The sequence below is a fragment of the Felis catus genome, chromosome B3, assembly GCF_018350175.1.
Source record: "Felis catus isolate Fca126 chromosome B3, F.catus_Fca126_mat1.0, whole genome shotgun sequence".
Classification (NCBI taxonomy): domain Eukaryota; kingdom Metazoa; phylum Chordata; class Mammalia; order Carnivora; family Felidae; genus Felis; species Felis catus.
In genome coordinates this window covers 114,012,705-114,039,511 of record NC_058373.1, presented here as the reverse complement: position 1 = coordinate 114,039,511, position 26,807 = coordinate 114,012,705, and the positions used below count along the sequence as shown (strand labels likewise).

General features: G+C 41.8%; 1 protein-coding gene and 1 long non-coding RNA gene across 12 annotated transcripts in view; both read right to left on the bottom strand.

The window, feature by feature from the left end:
* The window catches only part of RAD51B (RAD51 paralog B), a 687,198-nt gene that overhangs the window by 184,028 nt on the left and 476,363 nt on the right, over nt 1-26,807 (bottom strand). The gene's annotated exons all lie outside the window — the stretch shown is intronic.
* On the bottom strand, nt 9,670-21,047 carry LOC111560897. Its single transcript, XR_002743159.2, has 2 exons — nt 17,763-21,047; nt 9,670-9,946 (listed from the first exon to the last, which is right to left on the bottom strand). It is a non-coding gene; the product is annotated as an uncharacterized LOC111560897 (long non-coding RNA).

Sequence of the window (26,807 nt, the reverse complement as noted above, 5' to 3'; positions counted from 1 at the left end):
CCCCCATATACAGGGAAAAAGAAGTAAGAAACAGGTATCTCCTGAGAAGCAAAAGCTTGATGATTCCCCAAAATGGGTATAGTTCTATTGATCCCCACGTCCTGCTGTAGAAGTGACTAGCTGCAAGCTCTATTCCATCTGCTGTCTCTGAGGACCTCAGCTTGACCTTGTGGAACCTTCTTTCTGGGAAGTTAAGGAATTTCCAGGATTAGCTCAAGTCCTGAGGCTGCCAACTGTGACAATCTACAAAGCTCTCTTAGGTAATGATTCAGACCCCACTTCTGCTCAAGGCCAAGATAGTCCCCAAAGAGTTGGAAATATTCTCATTGCCTGGACTCAGATTATAAGGGGAGTTGACCTCGGAAGAATTTCAGAAGGGCAAGCTCTGCATTTGCGCATACTGAAGACTCAGCAACTGATATACCTATGACCACAGAAATGTAATTGAACTTGAAAAGTGAAGATTAAGAGGTTGTCAGAAACAAGTTTTAAAAAGAATACCATAGAAAGGGAAGGAAGTGGGAAAGGAAGGAGAAAGGAAGGAAAGAGGTTTCTAATGCCAATCAGGTAAAGTGCCAAATTTCTCTCACAATCTCAAGATGAGGAGAGAGGAAAGATGAATCAATAGTCTTCTGTGGGGTGACCCAGAGAAGAGTAAGGCTTTACATGTTACCAGAGATTGCACTAATTTAATGGAATCTAGATCTCCCTAATTGCTCCTTAGACACTGTTTTCCTTATACATCATAAAGAGTAAGTACAGACATCTGACTACGTGATGGAATATCAAAGTAAGCTTCCAACTCCATTCTGTGACCTCCTTAAGCCTCAGTTTCCCCATCTGAAAAATTAGCGAGTAGGAGCAGAGGTCTCTAATGCCTCTCCCATCTCCAAGACACCCTACTGCTATTGTATCTCTGCATACATTGGCTCCAGCCAATGTATGTACAGCCAATGTATGTACTAGTACAGCCATAGTACATTTTCTCTTTTAAGCTTCACCCAGTGGTGGTCCCAGGGGGTCCCTGACAATGTCTGAAGAGTGTCAGGTCAAGAATTTTTTACTGGCCAACAGGGATATTTATTTGTCTTCACTCCTGCAAGGGAAAGTTAATGTCAGAATACTAGTGTTCCAGCAGACCTCACTCAGGAAAACCCACTGGCATATGCCAATAGATACAATCCAAAATAAGAAGGATAAAACCCAAGTGGGAAGATTTAGTGTGGAAACCAAAACTACAACAGGCTAAGCTCTTAGTGTTAACATCTAGGAAATAAATGGGTAGCTTTTAAAATAAATGACTGGAACCTCAAGGCATCGATGTTTCCACTACTCAAGCTTTGCAGTCTAGTTGTGACCCTGTTCAACAACTATATCCATGACAATGGATTTCCACAATGTCAGTTGAGGAAATTTTACGAACAGTCAGCAACTCAAAGGAACTTTTCATTTAAGGACTCCAAAATGTTATATAAGTATTATTTCTTATGATCTCAAACAGATGTGGTGATGAGACTCTCCATTTGAGAAATAAGGAACATATTACAAACTTATCTCAAGTTAAAGAATAAGCTAGGACTTGAACAGAGACTCCAACAAGGCATTCAGAAAATTATCCATGTTCCTAATGTGTTACATATTATCGGAATACCTGGGTTTTTTTTACAGTAGAGAGAAATTCAAAAGATTCATTAAGAAACCAGAAGCCCAGGGGCGCCAGGGTGGCTCAGTCAGTTAAGTGTCCAACTTGGGCTCAGGTCATGATCTCATGGTTCATGGGTTCAAGCCCCACATTGGGCTCTGTGCTGACAGCTCTGAGCCTAGAGCCTGCTTTGGATTCTGTGTCTCCCTCTCTCTCTGCCCCTTTCCTGCTCACACTCTGTCTCTGTTCGTCACTCAAAGATAAATAAACAATGGGGCCACTGGGTGGCTCAGTCGGTTGAGCATCTGACTTCAGCTCAGGTCATGATCTCACGGTTCATGAGTTTGAACCCTGCCTGCTTCGGATTCTGCATCTTCCTCCCTCTCTGCCCCTTCCCTGCTCACGCTCTGTCTCTATATAGTCAATAATAAATAAATGTTAAAAAAATAAATAAGCATAAAAAAAAAACGAGAAGCCCAACTCTATCTTGAGTATCTCAGTGGTCAACCTGGCAACTTGGTGGTCCACTTGCTTATTACCTTTATTCAGAAGTCTCCTGGAAACCCACTCAGGATGGACCAAATCTAGAGATATCAAATGACTAATGTAGATGCTAATGTATGTTCCTGGGTTTTTTTTTAAATTTTTTTTTAACGCTTATTTATTTTTGAGACAGAGAGAGACAGCATGAATGGGGGAGGGGCAGAGAGAGAGGGAGACACAGAATCGGAAGCAGGCTCCAGGCTCTGAGCCATCAGCCCAGAGCCCGACGCGGGGCTCGAACTCGCAGACCGTGAGATCGTGACCTGAGCTGAAGTCGGACGCTTAACCGACTGAGCCACCCAGGTGCCCCTTGTTTTTTTTTTTTAAATAAATTTCCACTTTAAAAAAAATTGTTATTCTTTAAAGATTTTATTCTTAAGAAATCTGCACACCCAACGTGGGGCTCAAACTTACAACCCCGAGATCAAGAGTCGCATACTCTACTGACTGAGCCAGCCAGGTGCCTCTGTTTTATTTTATTTTTTAAAGATTTTATTTGTAAGTAATCTGCACACTCAACATGGGACTCGAACTTACAACACTGAGATCAAGAGTCACACACTCCACCAACTGAACCAGCCAGGTGCTCCAAGTTTCTACTTTTTAAGTTATATTCAGGTATATGTTTTTGCCAGAGGCTTCCTTACACATATTGTCAGGAAGTCAAAAGAAACAACTATTTTTTGGGTGGGGAGAAATATCTCAAATTGTACTTTTCATTTGTACAATTGTTTCCCCTTTTGTGTGGTGGTGATCACAAGGAGGAAACGACAAGATCTCTATAGCTCCATCCCTGAGAAAGGGGTTCTGGAACCTGGCTCCACAAAAGCAGGACAAGAAACACAAAGTTACGTCATTGAAAGGTTCTGACTCATTACGGTCAGCACCCTTCACCGCTCCCTTGACAACACTGAATTAATGGGGACTCTGAAAATCCACGTTCCCATCTTGCTTAGGCTTTCACTCTGAGGGTTGATCAGCCGGGATCAGATGCAGACACACTGGGTGGTGCAATTCCTGAACTGAGCTTACATTCACTAAAAAAAACTAAAAATGGCTCAGTCCTCTAGAAGAAATGCTCTGGGAAGGCTGAGAATGTTTATCTCCGGTGCCTAATCAAGACCTGGCATAGGGTGCCTGGATGGCTCAGTCAGCTAAGCATCAGACTCTTGATTTCGGCTCAGGTCACTATCTCTTGCAGTTCCTGAGTTTGAGACCTGCATCGGGCTCTGTGCTGACACTATGGAGTCTGCTTGGGACTCTCTCTTTCTCTGCTCCTCCCCTGCTTGTGCGCCCGCGCGCGCGCGCGCGCACACACACACACACACACACACACACACACACACACACGCAGTCTCTCTCTCTCTCTCTCTCTCTCTCTCTCTCTCTCTCTCTCTCACACACACACACACACACACACACACACACACAAACTAACTAACTAACTACCTTGGCATAGAATAGTATATAAATCCATTTTCAAAAAGAAGATGCTGTTACAGCTCAAGCGGGAGTCACCATGAATGGTAAAGGGAAGGAAAAAGGACAGAGTAAGATGACACATACTTGATTGGTGGTACAGGTTTCTCCTGCCATCTGAAAGTAGACTGTTCCTATGAAATGGTTTATAAACTGAAATGACCTGAAGTGAAGAAGCAAATACCATTAATTTAAGTGGAAAGAGTTCTGAGCATTCCCAGACCCCCCAGAATAACCTCTCTTGGGCTTTTCTGATTCCCGAGGACACATCTTGCTAATGGATACCAAAAAGAAATCACGATAAGGCACAGATGCTCACAGACACAGTTCAAAGCTCTGGTGACTTGATGCTGAGATGCCGCGTGCAGTTCCCGGGGAAGGAGCTGGGGGGCGCCACGCTCACTGCTTGGGGTGTGCTGCCTCTGAGGGCTCGCTGCAGAAGCAACACTCATTCAACCTTATTTTCACTTTTTGCCTTTTTTCATAAAAATGAAAATCCTTTGGATTTCTCTCGGGTAGTGAGAACAGGTATTGATGTAGGTAGGTCTTTCACAAAAGCAAGGTGGCATAAAACAAACTTTGGGAAAGTGGGGGATACCCATAGATCTCTGATCGCCCTTTCAGTAATCCTCAAGCAAGTAACGTCAGGCTAACTAAGGCACGGAGAGGCTTGTGTTGCTCTAGATATTTGGTAAAACCATTCAGAACAGCACTGTCCAACAGAAATATAATACAGCCCACAAATGCAATTTAAAATTTTTTAGTAGCCACATGAAAAAAAATTAAAAAGGTGAAATAAATATTAATTACATATTGCATTTAGCACAACATATCCGACACATTATCACTCAACACGTAATCAATATGAAAATTAGGATGCTTCACATTATTTTTACTGATACTGTCTTTATATCCCCTGTGTGTTTTACACCTACAGCACATTTCAAGTGTTTAACAGCCACATGTATCTAGTGGCTACTGTATCAACAGTGCAGATCTAGGACATCCATTTGGCGGAAATTCTTTCAGAAAAGATGAACAGGGTGTGTGTGTGTGTGTGTGTGTGTGTGTGTGTGTGTGTAAGAAAGCTTGGCGGGGAGGGGGGGAACAAAGAGACTAACTTGATGTATTTAATACTAGTCTCATCTATCCCTGAAGTCAGCTTCATCCCACTCCTTAGTTCCTGTAGATACACCAGTATCCTTATGATAATTTCCACTTTTGCTGACACTACTTTGAGTACGGTTTCCGTCACCTGCAAGAAAAAGAGTCCTAACTAACAGAGATAAATATAGAGAAAACATGTCCTGTAGGTGCATCCTGCTTTAGGGGCACAATGCCTGTTAAATAGTTGACACTAAATCAGCATTATTGAATTTATAAATCAAGAAATAAAGTTATTAACAGAAATTCTATTCTGAAGGGTTTTCTGTCACTGGCTAGAGGCTGCACAATAAATTTGTACATCACTTTTGAGAACAAATGAACCAAAGTCTAGTTCCAACTTGAAATATTCCAGGTGCATTTTGGCAGTAAATTCTGAATCAAACAGGAGTTTAATAAGGTGCAGGCGCTACAAGTTACCTGGATACTATCCATCCAAGACTTCTGCAATGTAAAAGAAATGAAAATAACAGCCTTTCTATCAGCCAACATACATCCTGCTTCATCTCAGGGTTTGTCTTCCTGACAACACATTTCCGTGTGTCTTCAGTTAAACAAGGAACTGGAGTTTGAAGGGAATGGGTCAGTGGTTTAACTTCGCTCAGAAAAAAGCGGCAAGCAACCCTCCCTGATACTGTGGCCCAAATGGTTTTATCACTGAAATGCCATAAATAAGTTTGATATTTCAGTATTGCTTTTCATTCTACTCTGTTAGGTCCAGACCTGCATGATAGAGGTGAATGAACATACAAGTTTCATCTCGATTCTGATTTTCCCACGTCACAAACCAGTCTTTGGGCATCCTAAGTTGTATATGCTTTCCCCGTTCCTAGAATATCAATGCAGGCAACTTAGTGCCAGTAAGATAGAAAGGCAAGACTAAATGAGAGGCAGAAACAATCGCCTTGTCACTGCTCCATGAGAAACCCCTCCTGAGACAGGCAAGAGAGAGAATTCTGTAAAGAGGAGTTCTGGATCAGCTTTCAAAACCACAATGGTAAAGACACATGCCATCCAGGGAGACTGGAGGAGTTAGGAAGGGTCAGTGGGTCCTGGGCAGTATCGAGGCAGAGATAGTCAGAAAGGACCAAAAAGAGCAAGCTCTCCGTCATCTCCTGCTGATAAAATCCCTGGACAAATTCCACATGAATTGATTGTGGGAGGAAATTTGCAGAATTAGCTGTGACTCCTGCCATCCAGAAAGGTAAGATATTTAGTGGGTGCCTTACAGCGAGGAGAGGAATGGGAAGTGGTATGTTATTGCTACATCTGTATGAGTCACAGGCTTGTAAATGCTTTATATCCTGCATAGATTATTCAACGTTTAAGTTGGGAACTTAACCCAATTGTCTATGGAGCTGTTCTTGATTTGCTCTGGTTGCAAGGGTTAAGCAGGTCACAGAATACTTAACCTCTAATATTTGAATTTTCTGCTCATCATAATTATGAGTGGGAGAGACGCTTAACAGATGGAGTCCCCAGCAGGAAAGCAGGATTCCTGGGTTCTGCCACTAGCTTGTGTGTGGCCTTATGTAAGTCCCTGCTTTTATCTCAAAATTTCTATTTGTACAAAGGGGGCAACAATAACTTCCAAAGGAGAAGTTGGCCTAAATGTTGATGAGATCACATCTAAAGAACCTGAAAACTTTGGAAATAGTGCTGAGGAAATAGAGCAGATGGAGCGATGAAGGGACCACCTTAAGTGACCACAGTAAGTGGCTAAAAGCAGACTCTGGAGCCAAGCTCTGGGTTTCAATTCTGGCTTTGTAACTTACTGGCTGTTTGCCTTTGAATACACTGCTTAACCTCTCAGTGCCTCAGTGTCCTCATCTATAAATCAGGGCTAGTAATAGTACCTACATCATATGAACTCAAGTGAGCTCAAACATGTTAACTGCTTAGAGTGGTGGCTGGCATATATGTACATACATATAAGCAAATTTTGCTATTAATAAGTGCAGCATAATTTCCTTTTATAGCTGGAAAAGATTTCACAAAACATCTAGTCCTTCTCAGAAAACACCCTTTCACAGGTGAGAAAATCAAGGGCCAGAGAGGTCAAAATAAGTCCCCAAAAATGATTTCCATATTTTAGCCAGCTCGTCAGCAGAGACAGTGACATTCCTGAACAAGTACTCCCAGAAAGTACCGTAAGTGTCATTGTTGGATACTCTTAATCCTACACTAGGACCAGTAGTAAGACATGTCCTCCTGGGGGAGACAGTCCTGGGGGACAAATTAGGCCTTGTTTTCTTAACTGCCCAATGGGTTCTTCTGAGAGACACAGAAAGCACAGAGGAGCGTTTAGTTGGTTGTACAGTGACCTCCAACTTCCAAGATAGTCAGTCTGTGAAACTGCCTATTGCCTGGAGGGGGTGGTAGGAGGGGAGGGGGTGCTAGGGAGGAAAGGCCAAAACCTATCGCATTGACTAGAGTCTTTGGAAGAGTGAGCTAAGTCTGGAGGCTTACATTTCTGTTGTGGGGGCTGGGAAGCCTCAGCTCCGTGTGATGTAACCGGGAAGGGTGGCAGACCTGGCACGCTGCCTGATGCAGAGTGGCCGTGGCCCAGCTGACAGGAGAGTCAGGCTGAGCCGTCCCACTGTTCCCTTGAGATCTGGATCAAGCCCATAGCCAGGGGAAGTGGGGATTAACACAATGTGGCGTCCGAGCTAATGAGTTAGCAAAACAGAGACAGATGGCAATTGTAGTAACTTAACTCGCCCGTCTCTGTTTGCAGTGCACTCCCACAAGCTTCTCCTCTGTCTTCATGCTGCCTAACCCTGCCCAGTCCTCTCCATCCATCCCAGAAGGCCAAGGTAACAGGGAAATCATCCCACATGAAGAGGGGCTGTATGCTACTTTCTAGACACAACTGACACTCACAATCGGGGTGTAGTAGTGATGAGATCTTTCAGACAGCTTTGGAGAGATACCGACCCCTGGTTCCAAAGGAAATGCAAAGTTACTTTTATTGAGTTCTCGTTATTTTATGCTTATGATATAATTCTTCAGAACAATTGCTTAAAAGGTAAACAGTTGCATATAAGAATGCTAAAAAGGGGTATGACTTGCAACCTGAGGATGAAAATAAGGAGAGAACTTTTATTCTGACCCCAAAACAAGTTTCCTTTAGTCAGATCAATAGACTGGGGAACAGTTTCCTTCATAGGTGTTTACAGCATGTGATAAGTGATGTTAATGCACACTTAGACCAGACATGCCCACCTTGCCACGTTGGGAGACAAACAACTGCTTTACATGTTATGTAGCAACCTGTTCCTCTTTTAAGGTCCCTCCACTTCTTTCACAGTGGTTATTGTTTGCAGGTGTCATTAGGGTGCCAGTGGCTTGGAGACTCCCTTGGTATGAAGACTACCTGAGGGGCACCTGGGTGGCTCAATTGGTTAAGAGTCCAACTGCAGCTCAGGTCATGACCTCACAGTTCGTGAGTTTGAGCCCCGCGTAGGGCTTTGTGCGGACAGCTCAGAGACTGGAGCCTGCCTTAGATTCTGTGTCTCCCTCTCTCTCTGTTCCTCCCCTGCTCGCACTCTGTCTCTCTCTCAAAAATAATAAATAAACATTAAAAAAAAAAAAGAAAAAGACCACCCGGGACAGAATCATACTGGACAATCCTGCCTCCTAACTTTGAGAATTGGTTCATTTTTTATACTAACATCTTTAATAATAAAATTCCACCATGTAAAAAACAGAAGACTTTCAGGAAGAAAAATAAGTTTAAAAAATCCTTGATTTTATAGGGGTACCTGGGTGGCTCAGTTGGTTAAGTGTTCAACTTTGGCTCAAGTCATGATTTCACAGCTTGTGGGTTCGAGTCCTGCATCAGGCTCTGTGCTGACAGCTCAGAGCCTGGAGCCTGCTTCAGATTCTGTGTCTCCGTCTCTTTCCGCCCCATCCCCATTCACACTCTGTTTCTCTCTCTCTCTCTCAAAAATAAATAAACATTTAAAAAAATCCTTGGGGTGCCTGGGTGGCAGTCAGTTAAGTGTGCGACTTCAACTCAGGTCATGATCTCAACTTCCCGTGGGTTCGAGCCCCCCATTGGGCTCTGTGTTGACAGCATGGAGTCTGGAGCCTGTCTCAGAGTCTGTCTCTGTCTCTCTGCCCCTTCCCTGCTCTCTCTCTCTCTCTTGCAAATATAAAATATAACAAATTTAAAAAAATCCTTGATTTATGCATTTTGGTAAAATTTTTTCCTCCCTATTCTTAGTTACTTCATTCAATAAGGTAATAAGACACTTAAAAAAAAAAGCTAAATTTCATTGACAGAAATGAGTTTTACTTTTGCAAAATGAAAAGCTAACTCATGAGAAGAAATTTAAGCGGTCAATGAATAGACTGTATACCTAAATAGGGATATTGCAAAAGAAGCTTGTAAGCAGAAAGTACTCCTACCCACAATCCCAAACTTCCCACCCAGTGACCCTCTCAGGGGCTACCTCCCCACCTCTGCCATCTTAGAACGGACCTTAGGACTTAACAGAGAGTACAAGTGATCATTTGTAAGAATCTGCAGCTTACCAGCTGGTAGGGTCAACTTTAGATGAAACGATGTCTGGGGAAATACTGATATTCTATCCCCAATCATATGCCTGATAATAAGGGCAGCAAAATATACTGGTGGAGACCTTAAACAGTGGGTGCAGAGAGTAACATTCTGAGGAAACTAACTATGACCTTCTTGGAAGTAGAATTTCACTGTGGAACACACTTTCCAAACCTAAGGGTCAGCTGTCTTCCATGGGAAGTAACGAGGCACAACCTCCTTGTTAAAAGAGGAGAATATCCTGAAGAAGTGAAACTGATAAATGATCAGCATCTAGTTCAGTTACATTTACTCCATGTATATCTGTATTATACACCACAGGGTTTTTTCGGCCTAGGCACTGTTGACATTTTGGGTTGGATAAGTCTCGATTGTGGGAATTGTCTTGTGCATCGTAGGATGTTTAGCAGTATCCCTGGGTGGACCCATTAGGATTTCCTTCCAGTTGTGACAGCCAAAATGACTTCAGAAGTTGCCAGATGTCCCCTGGGGGGCAATATCATCCTGGGTTGAGAACAACTGGTATACTAGTCCACATGGTTAGACGAAAAATTCTGAAAAAGCATGAATGAGAATGTTATAGTCTTATGGTTGATACTTTGAAAAGTTAAATAATTAGCTCAGAAAATGTATTTTTAACTTGTTTAATAAGACTCCAACTCATAAGTATCCAGAGAGATTAAAATGCTGAAGGTGAATTACTACCAAATGACAAGAGGCATTGGTTGCCTCCAGTGACGGGAAATTTAAGAGCAAATTAAAAATCAATTGATTTTTTCCAGTTGTGGTTTCTTATCTAAAAAGAGGAATCAGAGAAAACTAAAAGAATAAATAAATATAAAGAAGGCCATCTGGTATCAGAAAATACAGTGGTGTGAGTCTAGAGACCAACAGAGCTGGCCCAGTTGGGCCAAAAAAAGAAGCCATGTGACACTGTGCTAATGATTTAACAAGAGGGTTGTTTTTTTTCACTTGTCTCCAGGAGTCCTTTCAGCTTTTAACATGCTACCTTCATATCCCAGGAAGCTATCAGCATACCGTCAGTAGAATATGTCGTTGAAGTGTGTGTGTGTGCGTGGTTTTTTTTTTAACGTTTATTTATTTTTGAGACAGAGAGAGACAGAGCATGAACAGGGGAGGGGCAGAGAGAGAGGGAGACACAGAATCCGAAACAGTCTCCAAGCTGTCAGCACAGAGCCCGACGCAGGACTCGAACTCACGAACTGTGATATCATGACCTGAGCTAAAGTCGGACGCTTCACCGACTGAGCCATCCAGGCGCCCCTATGCGTGTTTTAATTAAAGTATGGTTGACGTACAACACTACAGTAGTTTCAGGTGTACAGCATGGTGATTCAACTGCTCTACACCAACTCTACACATTACGGTCTGCTCACAAGCGTGGCTACCATCTGTCACCATGAAATACTATTACAATACCATTGATAATACCATGTTCCCTATACTGTACCTTTCATCTCTCTGACCTATTCAGTCCATGACTGGAAGCTCATACTCCCAATCCCCTTCACCCATTTTGCCCATCTGCCAACCTCTCCCCTCTGGTAACTCTCAGTTTGTTCTCTGTACTTATAGGTGTGTTTCTGCTTTTTTTGTTCATTTGTTTGGTTTTGTGGTTTAGATTTCACATATAAGTGAAATCATATGATAATTCTCTTTCTCTGTCTGACTTATTTCACTTAGCATAACACCCTTTAGGTCCATCCATGATGTCACACATGACAAGACCTTATTCTTTTTTTTTAATGTTTATTTATTTTTGAGAGAGAGAGAGAGAGAGAGAGAGAGAGAGAGAGAGAGAGAGAGAAGAGGAGGGGTGGGGGCAGAGAGAGGAGACACAGAATCTGAAGGAGGCTCCAGGCTCTGAGCTGTCAGCACAGAGCCCAACATGGGGCTTGAACTCACAGACTGTGAGATCATGACCTGAGCCGAAGTCAGGCGCTCAACTGACTGAGCCACCCAGGTGCCCCAGATCTCGTTCTTTTTTATGGCCAAATAATATTCCATTGTAAACATATACTGCATCCTCTTTATCCCTTCATCTATTAATGGATAGTTAGGTTGCTTCCATATCTCGGCTATTGTAAATAATGCTGCAATAAACATAGGGGTGCATGCATCGTCTTGAATTAGTGTTTTCATTTTCTTTGGATAAATGCCCAGAAATGGAATTAATGGATTGTATGGTATTTATATTTTTAATTTTTTGAGGAACTCTAGTGGTTTTTAGAGTAACCAGGATATTTTTGTAAGGGTCCAATCAGTGAGACGGCTGGCCCAAGTTAAAGTCAGATAAGGGAATATAACCTCAAAATCTTAATTTCACTAGCATTTGGTGAGCAAGTCAATTATACTGAGTAGAACTTAATACTCTTTAAGTATTCTCTGTGGGAAGGTTCTGTGCTTTCATCCAGAATTAGCAGGTGCCTGACGTAGTGTCCTCTGCAATAGCTATTCTTTCAGTGAATGGATGAAGAATGGTTTTAGAACCTAATTAGAGGAAAATTCTACTATATGGCTCTTAAACAGAAATTTATCAGATCAATGTAGGGGAATTAGGAAAGAAATCAGTCTTGCTTTCGAGTGAGGCTCACATTAGTAAAATTCTTCTAAGAAAAGGGTAAAAATCTATTTCCCAAAGATGACTACCTGGTAAAGTGGAAGGACTGGAATTCTGGTGATCCCTGATTCCAACTAGCTAACTAGCTGTGCAATTCTGAAAAGTCACTTGCTGTCAGTGCCACTTGGTTTCTTCATCTAAAGTAAGAGATCGATTCTAGCAGCTAAATCTGGCAACTGATGGGATGAAGAAAAGAGAATATATAGGGAAATTGGGAAAAGTGAGGATTTCAGAATAAACAAAAAAATGATTTCATCGTTTAGATTCTGCTCCTTTAGTTTAGAAGCCTATCAATTAGTGCCAATTAAACTCCCCCTAGTGATCAGCTCTAACTTAAAGTGATGGAAATGCTCAGCTCATTTATTTGACAAGACTGAAGCCACTACTCTTTCAACCTGAAGGTTGCCTTACGTGGGTTTACACAAAGCACGGCCTTGATGGAGGGAGAATTAGAACAGTTTTCTTCCTGCAATTTAAGTATTCTAACCCAGAGCTGAGAAGCCTCAGATGGCAACAAAAGATCTGGGATAACATTTTCACTGAAGTGACCCTGGAGTGGGAGGGGGTGCCAGCCTGACTCCTGACTGAGTTATGGCACAGACACAGCCCAGAGACATGGCTTTTCTCTGTTGGTTTTTCAACGGCTGACTCTCACTGAGACTGTAAAAGCCAATGATCCCTGCTCCATCCCCCACCCCATCTCTCCATGGGGAATTATAATATGATTAAATACTCTTAATTATACACACACACTGACATCCTGAGGAAACTGATGAAAACTACCTGGCAGAAAGCATAGGTGTATGTTAACTCCAACCATCTGGGTTCTGCGGGGCACTAACCACAATCCCTGGCTTTTGCTCCCCAAGTGAGATGTCATTCTGAGACCATGTGTGTGGTCAGTTAATCATGTGTGTTTCAGTTTGGCTGAGTGAATGTGCGCTGCAATTTCACTTTGGTCCCCTCACATTCTCAGCTTTTCGAGATGACTGAAAACCCCTGTCAGAGAGGAATAATTGAGAGGGAAGGTAGCTTCCTCGTTGGCCAAGTGGAGCCAGACAATGCTCCATGGTTTCCAGAGGCTGCTTAGAAGCCCACTTTAAGCAAAGAATGTCTCCAGAACCCTGGGGCTTTGAGAAAAGAGGCAATTTAAGAGAATGACAGCAAAATAAAAGCCTGGAATTTCAGGAAGTGGTTCCAGGGACAACGAGTGTATAAAAATGAAGTGGAATCACTTTTTCCAGGCAATCCACTTTCGTAGACAATGCAATCATACGACAATAACTAGCATTTATGAGTATGTGAGTACACACTATATGTTTATAGATACCACAGCAGTGACCAAGAGCGGAAAGGGGTGAGTAGATCCCTTTGTGACTAGCAGCCTCTCTCTTCACTGGTATAACTTCACCACACCCGTGGGAGCCCAGCTCACCAGCCCAGCAAGAGTGGTCTTGATTAAAAATGTGATGTCCCTGGTCACTAATAGTTCCCTTGGGACATAAAGGAAAAGTAGCCAAACCACACTATGGGAGACGCAGGCAAAACATCTCTTCCCTTCCCATTTAGACATATCCTCACCACAGAAACGGTCCTCCCACCAGCTCTTCTGCCCTCCATTCTAACCTTCCGGCTTGGTTACATTTATCTGCCTTTCCACTTATGTTTCACACACCTCCCGCATTTCTCTCCTCTCCCTATGGTGATGGTGAGTATTTCAGTTACCTCCGGGCAGACCAAGTGACACCATCTCCCATTTCTGAGGCCTAGGAAATGGATCAGAGACAGGATGGTAAATAAAGCCAGAAAGGGGATTTTCTCTGCTGGCCTCCCTTTTCTCCCTTAAAGTACTTAGCAGGTTTGGAGCAAATCCTGTTGACTTCAAGCTTGAAAAAATGTTGGCAAAAATGTGTGCAGCAAAAACTATCTCTGATGTATAAATTTTTATCAGAAGAAAAATTTTTTTTTAGATTTATTCATTCAGTCACTCTCATCCAATAAATATTTATTGAGTAACTTCTGTGTACCAGGAACTGAGCTGGGTGAGACTGGCTTTAGGTCTTTTGGTAAACAATGGCATGTGACTGCTGTCAGGCTGAGCAAGCCTGGCAATGTCAGTCTGTCCTTGAGTGAGAAGCTCCACTTATGATTTCCTAGAACAAATAACAGTGGAACAACACAAGATGGCAAGTAGCTACCCAATATATATTTGTTGCTGTTATTGGATGAAGACGCATTGTTGGAAAGAACACATAAACCGAGTCAGGAGACACAAGGCACCCCTCTGAGTCTGAGTGTCCTCATCTGTGAAATGGGCATCAAGCTACCTGCTTCACTGATCCCACAAGACCACAGTGAGAATCACAAGAGGTAATGGATATGAAAGTGGAATGCAGACATACACTACTGTGGTGACTCCTCAGTCTTGAGGTTACTGACAAGAGTAGCTCAGCCCTTAATTTCAACCAACACAGAAGAAGCCTTTGTAGAGGAAGGTGGGTTCAATGAGATCAGTCACCAGTAAATTAAACCATCCTGGTCTTAAAGCAGAAGATAAGTAGCTATTGGCAGAAATGTGCTCTGTATAAATTCATACATAGTGATTGAAAACAGGGAATATTTCCATTATGGAAACAAAAGAAGCCCATACGCTAACAGACGTCAACATATTGGGGTGGTCCCAAACCAATTAGGGTCAAGCAGGATGAGGATAAGAAAGTTAAAGTGAATATTTTGTCCCACCTTTATATCCAGTTTATGAGCATATGGCAACAGTCCAGTGTTTCTCAAACTAGAGTGATATATGGACTCCTCTGGAAGGGGAAAAATTATTTGAGACATCCAAAACACATTTAAAAACCTCCAGGAGAACTTAGCACCTAGGCAACCTTAGACCAGGTTTCAGAATCAACTTAAGAAACTTAAGATTCACTTTTTGAAAATGTCTTTTAATCGATAAGTACTGTCTTTATGGCATCTTTCAAGTAAAAACATAAAGAATGTAAAATCCCATAGAATATGCACACCCCAAATACCCACAGCCCTTACTTTGAGAAATATTGACTTTTGTCTCACCCACTCTTTTTATGGATGAAGGAACTCAGGGCCTCTGAAGACAAAGTGACTCTCCTAAGCCACTCGCACGGCTATTAGCAAAAGCGAGCTATAAGCCCAGGTCGCCTGATTTCTACAGCAGAGCTCTTTCCATCTTTAGACAAGGCCTCCTCTGTTTGTGGCAGAGCTCACGCTATCTGCTCCAGACAGATACTGGTATTGTGTTAGCCCGGAGACAGGGAAGCAGATGGAGGTGAAGTTTTGAAGGGGAGGTGATGTGGGTGTGGCCAATGTAGGACATCACTGCAGCTGGGTGAGACAGTTTGTAAGAGAGGTATTTCCACGGCTGGATTCTTTTGCTCACCATTAAAACAAAGAAACTCTGGGTGGAAAACACAAGCAGTTTTAATAGTGGTAGAATTTCTGCCTAACAAGTTCGGGCAAAAAAATAGGAAGAATATCGTCTCAAGCTAAAAACCGGAGAGGAACTGCAGAAGGTATGAGGTTATAATTCAGGGTGGCCAATTTAATCAGCTCATATTCATTAAACACCCACATACACATGATGCTTTACAACAAACCCCTTTCCTCACTCTGAAGCATCCACAGGCCTGTTTTAAACGGGCCACCCTGTACATGTTGGGAATCTGGCCAAGGTGTTAAGGCAACTGCTTCCCTTCCTAAGAAAAATAGGGTAGATTTTTAGACAACCACAAGTAAAGGTTACAGCCTCTAGTTTTACATCCTATCTGAAAGCTGGGAAAGACTTGGGGAATCTGTTTTCCAGGAATCTGTTTTTAGAACTCGATAATATATTAAACCCTCCCATTTTGGACCAGTAATATCTATACTATCTACCTTCTCAGACTTTACCCTGCAATTTCCCTGGATGCCTTCTCTCTCCTAATTGGAGCTGGACTCTTATGCTTTATTAATATTGCCACATAATGACTCTTATGAAGCGTTATGGCCCTTGGGTTATGTCTAATCAGCCAATCAATGATTTTGGTCACTTCTGGCCTTTGGATAATGAACTCATTGAAACTACAGAAGGCATGTTCTTACCTCTGCCTATTTAAACTGCCAAGAATATCTTCAGCTTTACTGATTTATCAAGCAACTCTTGATTACAATCTGATGAGAGGGCTGACTGGGCCTGCTCCCTTGACATTCCTCTGGAGTTGGGCCTAGCAAGCTTCCGGTATCAGGTGGTCTCTGAACGCCAAGTAGCGATACGGCACAAGTCACCCCAGTTGGGTCCCTGCCCAACTGTGTTGGCAAGTGCTGTGACTTTTCCAAGGTATCTCTGATACTTCCAAAGATTGTGAGCCACACAGGAGGGTATCAGATCATTAGGAGAGAATAAAAATTTGCCCTGACATCAGATCATTCTCTGATCAATTTCTCATCCCTACATGACCATAGCCACTAGAAGTCCCCAGGGAGCTCAGGACCAGACTCAAGACCTTCTAATTACAGCTTATAACACAAAGCACACAGTGGGTGGGTATTCAAATAACCATTGCTGAGTGATTGGCTGTTTTTTTTTGTTTGTTTTTAATTTGAGTTAGTTTCAACAGGTGGTTTAGAAAAGTAAAATGGGTTCAAGAAATAGTAGATACAAAAGGAGGGACAAGATAGCTTGTTTTTAGTGGCTCTGCATGTCTTCAAAGAGGTAAACAGGAAAAAATAGGTATTTTTCAAGGCAGTTAGGCAAACAGCCATAGAACTATATCATCATAAGTCCACCTCAAAAACACCATCACTTTTTATAAAATCCTTACATGGCCCTTTGGCCTTTGCCTTGGGTATGGATGGAAAAAATAGCAGGTGACTTATTTGGCACATCCCTCTAGTTCATGAGTAGGTTTGGGGCCCCTGGATCTCTAGGAATCCTCTAGCTTAAGAAAAAGAACATTGTCAATATTCTGAAAGTCCCTTGTATAATCCCTCCCCGCTGGCATTATCTTTTCTCCCAACAATTGTTAACCTTCGTTCTAAACTTGGTGATTTTCATTCAAGCTATTGTCAACAGTTCAAAAATCACATCAAATTTACATAGGATAGGGCTTTCCAAGCTAATACAGGGGATATTTTTTAAAACATTTTTTCACTGGAATTAAATCAACTGATTCATTAATTCATTCAGCAAATGTTTCTCGAGTACCCACCGTGTGTCAAGCAAAGACTTAGTCACTGGGGAGATAGTCGTGTAGAAGGCATGCTCTGAACAAGATGGGTGTGGTCCCTGTCCTCACAGAGTTCACAGCCCAGACAAGCGAACAGTTACACAAATCATTAGTTGTAATTGTGCAAAGAGCTCTGTGGGTAAGCTCAAGGGTACTCTGTGAGGTATATCTGGAGTGGTCACCAGGTAGGGAAAGGCGTCCCTGAGAGAGCACCATAGGTGGAGATCAGAGGCAGAAGATCCAGCAATAGTGACACCAGGTGTCAACAAGAACACTGAATACTTACTGAACCATTACAGTGTGTTTACTAGGCCCAAACCTTCAAAATGTGGGCCCGTAAAGAGAAATACAGTAAACAGTGAAGGGTTTGGAAGCCACTGCTCCAGAGTGACCCACTAGCCACAGAAGTGGGATGGGAGAAAGAGCATGTTAGGAAAATTCAACTTTACCACCACATACAAGAAGATTAAAGAAAACCCTTCTCACCACGGCTCCTGAAGTGCCGTTTCCTGAGATCAAGCAGCAGAGTGGTCCCAGGTCTAAGTAGGGTGGTGCCGTTTCGGTCGTGGAAGCAGTTCCTTCTCCGCTAACCTTTACAAACCATGACTGTGTCAGTTTTTCCAGGCAGGAGAAATGGGTGGAAAGCCAGGCCGCATCTTAATAGGGCCCGGGTGAGCTAATGGCTGTGATTATTTCATTGTCTCGGATTCACGCCAGCCCAGGCTCATCAGATACAGGCACAATCCAGGAGAAACATGACCTCACTTTCAACATGGGACTGTGCACTCAGATGCCAATAGGAATTTAGCGATCCCTCAGCGCAGGTAAAACTGAGCTCTTTACGGTTCCAGCTAATGAGAAGCATACCAAAGTTACCTAAAACAGTAAAGCTAATATTGACATTAACATACTAGATACTGTTAGGGTAGGGGAAGCCAGGAAAAACTTCTGAGACCATCTGTGTTAAGTGTGTCACATCCATAATAAGGTGCGTATTTAAGATAAATTGCCATCCCTTTAAATGATTAAGTACCAGATTTACAGAAAGCTATAACCCCACAGGGACTGCAGGGTTGTTAAGTAGTTAGGGCAATAAAGGTGAGAATCTCAAGACTTCAGTTGTGTCACAAATTGTCCACTGACTTGCAAAAGTCTTTGCCAAAGTAACTTTTGTGCCTCGGTTTTCCCAAAAATATAAAAGCAATTCCATCGCTGAGATTGCACAGCTGTGAGAAGAGCAGGGGTTCTGCAATCAGAAACATACATGCTTTCACCGATTCATTTCCAGAACCTTCTCACTGCATTATGCCAACAGCCATTAGAATACTCTAGAAAGCACAGCACAAGGCTCGGTGCATTTTAATTGCAGCTTACAGCATGTTCAATCCTTATCCATGCATTAAATTTTTCTTGGGCACCTACTATGTGCCACAGTCAGATGTTCTACCAGACATTAGGGATAATAGTGATTAAAAACAGACTCTCTCCCTGCTCCAATAGAGCTTAGATTTGCTAAGGGAAGCACTGGGATTGACTCTTAACTCCTTTGCGAGCTGTGACACTGGGCAACTCAATTTCTCTGTTAAGTTTCATTTTCTCACGTGTAAAATGAGGACAACATAACATGTCTGGTATGTGAGTGTGACTAAGATTATATCTGACATATATAAGGTGTCCAATAAATGTTGGTTCTTTCCTTCCTTTCTCCAAAACACAAAGAAGATAGTAATATTTATAGGTTCAATAAATGATGTTTTGCAAATACAAATAACCAAGCCATTATTATCACTGACTATATGATGGGCAATGTGGTGTAGTGGAAAGCTCTCTGGGTTTGGAAACAGAGAGACCAGAGTTAAATTCTTCACTCTCCCACTCACTGGGTATGTGGCTTTGAATAGGCTATTTAAACCTTTCTGGGCCTCTAACCTCATCTGTGAAACGGCAATGAGAAAGCAGTTCTGAGGATTGAATAAGATGATAAATACAACGTACCTAGGGTAATCAATAAGCAGTGGCAAGCAACTAGGTGATTTGTCAGTAATGAGGAAACATGTACACAGAACTCATCCCAAAGAAACTGGTTTGATTTAAATACTATTAAATAATAGTACTAAATAGTTCTTTTTGTACATACTTTTTTTTCATTTACTTTATTTATTAAGAGACATAAAAATACATATGAAAAGAAAGTATCATTGCCCTAAGAATGGTGTACATCACAGCAGCATCCCTGGGGAGAAAGAGTGAAAAGGGCCATGAAAATGTAATGTCACCACCTTAAAGAGGGAAGAAAGGTCTGTTTGGTTCTCATGTTGTCATTCTTTCAGGGCTACAGAAGTAAAAGAGATATCTCCTTTAATTTCACTATTTCTTCTTAATCATCCACAAGCCCAGCTTTTTTACTTTCTAGTTATCAGAACACCAAGCAAGGATCTTTGAATATTAGGATTCCAATTAACCCCTGTGTACAGATAGCATTTAAACAGAATTCAAATATCTTCCAGGGAGCATAATAGATAAATACCATCTGGGAAGTCCTCTAGTCAATATACTCCTTCCCTAAGCACCTACTGTTGGGTCTGTAGTACATGCAGATATGAGACTCAAGAGTTCTTTCACAAATATGAAAGAGGCATAACATCAATGTAGAGTGAGGATTTACTTAGTTTGTTAGGTAAACATCTCTAAGCAACTTAGTGAGGGACAGAATGAGTTGGGTCAGCCCTGGACAGCTGGAGAATATGCCTCAAGCATCATGACTTTAGCCAAATGGGGCATCTTGGATGGAGGCAAGGGCTCTGATGATAGCCTCCCCCTCCACTGAGAGTCCTCAGAGGAGGTTCATTTGACATAGCCACCAATATTTTATCCCTTTTTATATAGCCCACTTCCCCTAGCTCACAGAGTTGGCAGCCACCTAGGGGTCCTATTTCTTCTGAACTCTCTCTCTGTTGAATAAATTACCAAGTCTATATTTGGGATCTATTTTCTCATGAAATCACAAAGGAATCAAAGGCAATGGTGGCAAAGTAAAAAGATTGTCTGACTATTCCATCAAATATTCTCCAGTTTCCAACATTTCCTTTTCCTTTCTTCACTTTCCACTGACCATCTCATGTCTTATTTCACTGAGAAAAGTGAGACCATCAGAAGAAAACGACCTCAACCTCACATCACCAAGTCTATTACCCTGCTTGCATTTATACTCATGTAGTCTTCCTTCTTTTCTGCTTCAATGGATAAGCAGTCATGCTTCAACCTAAGGCCAGTCCATCCACTTGGACTTGGAACCCATCCCTTCCTACATCCTTCAGGTCTTTGTAGTAGTGGTATCCTTTTTTCTCTCCAGCATTATCACATTTTCCCCTTCTAGTAATTATGTTCATCACTACAAAAATACAAAATAAAAACACCTTTGACTTCTCCAGCTACCTCTCCATTTCCCTGTTTCTATTCATAGTAAAACACCTTTAAAAAGATGTCCATGCCCTCTGTTTTCACTTCCTCACCTCTGATTCTTTCTTCAGCCTACTCCAGTCATGCTCATATCCCCAACACTTCACTAGCACCACTCTTTCAAGGTCACCATTGACTATATCCTGCCAGATCCAAGGCTCAACTCTCAGTCCTCACCTTATTTGACCTCTCAGTAGCATTAGATCTGGCTCCTTTCTCTTCTTTTTTTTTTAATGTTTATTTATTCTTGAAACAGAGACAGAGACAGAGCGTGAAAAGGGGAGGGGCAGAGAGAGAGGGAAACACAGAATCTGAAACAGGCTCCAGGCTCTGAGCTGTCAGCACAGAGCCCAACGCGGGGCTCGAACCCACGAACTGTGAGATCATGACCTGAGCCGAAGTCAGACACTTAACCAACTGAACTACCCAGGTGCCCCTGGCTCCTTTCTTTTTGAAAGACTTGCTTCATTTGGCTTCCAGAAAAATCATAGGCTCATGATTTCCTCCCACTTCACCATCTCTTCCTTCCCAGTCTCCTTAAAGATTTCCCCTCTTTTCTGCTTCTAAGTGTTGCTGTACCCTCAAGAACTGTCCCTAGCCCTTTCCCCAGCTTCAGTTCAGTCCACTCCCCTGGGCTCCAGACTCATATAGTCTGCCTACATCTCTACTTGCATGTTTAACAGACATTTCAAATTCAGTTTTTCTAAGATAGAAATCTCTCCCCACTCTCTTCCATCCATTCTGCTCTTCTCCTCAATGTGGCTAGGTTTTTGGGTTTTTTGTTTGTTTTTTGTTTTTTCCTAAATAGCTCCATGGAACTTCATAGAAAAAAAAATACAACTATTCCCAGAGTCATCTAGGTTCCGAAATCTAGAGACAATTCTTGATTTTTAAAAAATATTTACACCTTATATTCAATCTATATGTAGGTCTTCTAAGCAGTTTCTTCAAAATTGATCATGAATCTAAAGCACTTCTCACCCCTGCCACCACAGTCTAAGCCACCATCATCTCTCAACTGGATTAGTGTTGTGTTTCCTGACTGGTCCCCTGCTTCCACTCTGGTCCCTGTATAGTCTATATTCCCATACAGCAAGATGAATGATCTTTCTAAAATGTGTATCATGTCATGTCCATCCTTTAAAACTCTGAAGCATCTTAAAACTTTACATCAAGCTTAGAATAAAGTCTAAACTCCTTCCTTTGCTTCACATTCCGTAGCCCATGCTTACCACCTAGCTCCATCCAACTCACCAACTTCCTCAGGTTGTTCTGAGTATAAAACTAGATATAAAAAGGAACTTAAAAATTATTAGGTGCCATAAGCAAATGATGTTGCCATGGTTATTATTGGATTGGTTGCCCTGTGGTAAAGAGCTTAAATATGTCTTCTAAACATAAACTCTAATTCCTGCCAATAGCTGTATATTATTACAAGTGGGTTGTGTAACAGGCAAATCCTTTCTTCCTCATTAATAGGTTCAGACATTACCCTCTTGCTATATATTTAACTTTGTCTTTTTCCCCTTCTGGATGTGGGATGTCCCTTGCAGGAAACAGCAGCTGTGTCATTAACCCTGGATATGGTCCAAGGCCATTTCCATATCCTGTGGGAGAAGCATCCCCTCAAAGTTTGTTTTTGCAGCACAAAGTAGAAGAAAGATCATTTTTAAAAATATACATTGTATACAGCAGTTTTTGTCCAGAAGTGACTTCTGTATGACCCAGAGAGATGACTAGGTCTCCAATTTTGCAACTTGTACCGAGCTAGTCATTACAATTATAATTACTCCATCCATTACCTGGATAAAATAGGCTCTGGAATGGACTCTCGCAGTCAGAAATAATGTATAATGACTTGGGAGGGAAAATGAAGGATGTGCCACCCATTTTAAAGAACAGGAGTTCTGAGGTTCCTGGGTGGCTCAGTTGGTTAAGCGTCCAACTTCAACTCAGGTCATGGTCTCATGGATCATGGGTTCGAGCCCCACATTGGGCTCTGTGCTGACAGCTTAGAGCCTTGAGCCTGCTTTGGATTCTCTGTCTCCCTCTCTCTCTGCTCCTCCCCCTGCTCATGTTCCCCACCCCCCAAAATAAACATTAAAAATTTTTTTAAAAAGAAAGAAAGAACAGGAGTTTAAAGGGTAAAGTCATTGCCTGAGTTCCCCAAAGCTCCAAAGCCAAGCAGCTAACACTTTTTCCTTGAAAAGGGTAGCATGCCAGTTTCACATCTTACCCAAGAAGGAACAGCGGTATGACCAGAAGAGACCCTTAGAAAATATAGTAGTACTTTGTGGATCACCAATACTACTTCCTGAGTTCTAACTTTCTTGGGGAGGTTTTCCATAATTCAACTCAGGGGCCTCAATCTGTGCAAGAGCTCGTGTGCTGAAGCGTAACATGCTGAATCTGATACAATGCCAAGAAAATCCTGATGGTGGTTTTCTAAATGAGTTTCTAAATTTCACAAATAGCCAAAACCATTGGCACTACGCTATTTGCCTTAAGTGACTTTTATTTTTAGACGAAAAGTCAACAAACACACCAACAATCTGGGGATTCAAGCAATAAGCCCAATGGGTGATATCAATATGGAACCATGTCTCAGGTCCCAAGAGGGATGAATCACCGGCCTCCTCAGGACAAGCCAGGGCCGACTGCAGGGAGGAGAGCTGGGTACTGGCTAAACTGTACAGCCAAGGGATGCAGGAGGCTGTTGCTTTTTGTGGTTACCATCTCCTTGCACATAGAGGGGAAAAAAATACAATAAAACTAAAAAAAGAAAAGAACAGATTCCAGCAGCTACCCTGAAAATGAGCCACAAAATCACAACGTGATTCTGCAGTCCCACTTCAGATGTTTGTAATCTATTTCATTTAGCCTCCTCCTTAAGGTTTTCCCTTCTAATTCGTAGACTGCAAATCTCTCTTATAAATTCACTGCTCTTTTTTCTTTCTTTACTTAGCGGCAGAATGTTCCCTACTTTGGGAAAGAGGCATGGCTCTCTTGTCTTAGGACTTCAAATGATTTATCTCACTCACCACTTTGGGGGTGAAGCAAGGTAGCAGTCTTGATGACAGATACGCAGCACACGTACCACCACCCCCTCACCACAGAGCCCAGGGGAGCTGCTGCCAGGCAGTTACAATACAGCAGGCCCAGGGGCCACTACAGATCACTTGGAGTTGAATAGAAGGTGGAACGTATTTGCCACTTCTGGCGAGAGGCACCCAGGTATTGCAGGAAGAAGGCAGAGGAGGAGAAGGAGGAGAATGAAACATATCTTCTTTATAGGGAGAAAACATGATCAGTGACAAAACCAAAACAAATACGAGAGAACTCAAATGTCTGTCTTTTCTCTTGTAAGTGGACATAAATAAGCCTGAAGACTTAGCTATGATGGGCAAGGGTTTGCATGACAGGGAGGACATGGGCTTTGCCTTGTACTGGCTGCACTAGAATTCTGAGGAATTGATTTAACTTCTCTGAGGCTGTTTACTCACTTGTGACTATGCAGGTAAAACAGCGGCCTTGAAGGTTTCTATAAACATTGTAAGAAAAAAAATGAAAATAAATACTTGGGTCACAATGAAAGTTAGCTCCTTTTCTGATAGAGATTTCTGGTGGTCTAGTTCTTAGAAGCAACTCTACCCAGCTTTAGTAATGTTTCCTTAGTCAAAAAATAGCACCTTTATATTGATTTGGCAATTAATAAATAGCAAAATCTTACAAACTCTGTTTGGTATCAAGATAGATCTACAACCATTAAGATAGGAATCAATTCTAGAATGTTCCCCTATGAGCTCTTCTTTTCTATGTGGTTGCCAGAGGTCTTGGAATGTTCATACCCTTAAAGATACATTTCAAAACAATGTATTTTTCAGAAATGTTCCTTTGTTTCCCCTTTTCTACTCATGTTGTGAGCCCAAGTTGCCTCCACCACGAAAAATCCCACTTCCTCAGGACCCAACAGAAACATCTGTTGATCCCTCTCCTCCAAGAGAAGATGACAGTTTTAGCCTGCATCTTTTTACCTGGGCCAGACTGATCACAAACTTAGTCTTTGTGAATAACCTTTTTCAATCCTGAATCCTCTGCCTGGAATACTCTTTTCTGTTTTTCTGCCTTGTAGATTCACCTCTTGTCACCTCCATTAGCCTCCTTTCTACCTCCATGTTCCTAAGAACTGATGGCTCCTTTCTCATGCATTCCTTCAATCCTTATGAGCCTGTATTTCAAATACCTGTTCATGGGTCTTACTCTATGCTTTTCTTTATTCTCAAGTCCGGTTTTATAATAGGTATTAAATAAATGTTGAGTAAGCAAATTAATGAATAAACTAATTTGTAAAATTTCCCAGCTTTTCATCTGGCCCCTTACAACTGAGTAACATGCATATACATCTGTGGTGAGTCTTGGGGTCCTCCCCAACAACTGTAGGGAATAGGAAGGTGGTGAGCTTCCCAGTTTGTAGATACATCTAATCTAGTCTAGATAATAAAATCATGACTAAGGAAATGAATATCAAGTGATTTGAAAAATATTATTGGCATCATCGTTTGGTTCCAACAATACATCTCACGAATGGTTTTCTTAAGTGGACATTTTGTAAAGGCTTCTAGGTTGCTCATCACACTGGACCATACACAATTACAAGGATTCCATAGCAGTCTACAGTCCATTCCTGCGTTTTATGAAAAGCCCTTCAAAACGCTCTGGAAAAAAAAATCAGTTTTTATGTCCGCAAGCTCCTGAGAGTGAAATGTTACAGTTGGAAGCTGCCTGAAGCTCATTTATACACTGAAGTTATTAATCCCCTTCTTATATGTTTGATATAAGCCCTAGGGCACTTGAGTGATCCAATTACCCAATTCAGAGAATTGCCCTTTTCTTTCAACCAAGTTCAGAGCCCTGAAATTTTGTTCCACCAATGACTTTTTGTTTCAGTCAAACAAGGTCACAGAAGAGGCCAATATCTGCCAAGGCCAACAGGGGTTTCATTTACATGCCCACTAATGCGAGCAACATAAGAACCTCTTGAGAACATTCAACTAGGGTGTGGGACAACAGCCTGTTATTTACTCACTAGCTCCCAAGGCTACCACAGGCAGTTTCTTGCTATTCAACATTTTTGGTTACCATTTTGGACTTAATCAAGCTCATCTTCCATGCCTCTGCAAGATGCAGTGGAATTTGCCAGTAGGCAGGGAACCCTTAGGGAGACCTTCAGATGAGCCCTGAGGGAAGGCTGCTTAACCAGGCTCAATCTGCATTTCTTTAGAGTGGAACATTTCCAAAGATGGCCCGTCCGTGACTATAGATCAGCAGTTTTCTTTTGCCATTCGTCACCTGTCACAGACCTATATTAATGATTTTTATTTGTTTATTGTTGTTTTCTTTACACTAAATATTAAAACATGGGTCAGTCGACTTTAGCTAAGATTGGAACACTTCCATCATGGCCACAGAGAAGATGGTCTGGCCAATGTCCTATCACTGTCAGAGACACAGGCTATCTGTTGGAATTGGCTGTGGTGTGTTTGTTATTGGAAGCTAATGAACAGTTGAGAATAAGCATTTAAGAGATGGTCCAGAGAAAAAAGACAATATGTCAATCCATTACCAAAACTTCCAGGACTCCCACCTTAGAATTTGTGAACAATTAAAATGACACTAAGGTTGTTAGGAGAAAAGTTAATCTTAGGAATGTTTATTCAATTCAAGGATAACTAGTTATCAAAACAATATGTTTCTTCAATTTACCAAACAGTGATACCAGTCTTTGAACTGTTCTGTGTTTGCAATAGAGCAATCAACAGAAACATCTGGAAAACTCTCCTTCCTGCCTGAATATTTCACAAATGTATTAAAATTATCACTGGAAAAAAGTCAGGAAATGAAAAAGGGAAGGGAAAAAATATTATCTTCTTCCCAGTGATCCAATCATAAAGCCAATGGTTTTTGCATCTGATATGTCAAAGAGGTGCAAAATTTCATAAACAGTTGGATATGACTTATAAAAAGCAAGGGAAGAAAAGATGGCTTACAAACAGAATTTAGACAGCCATACAG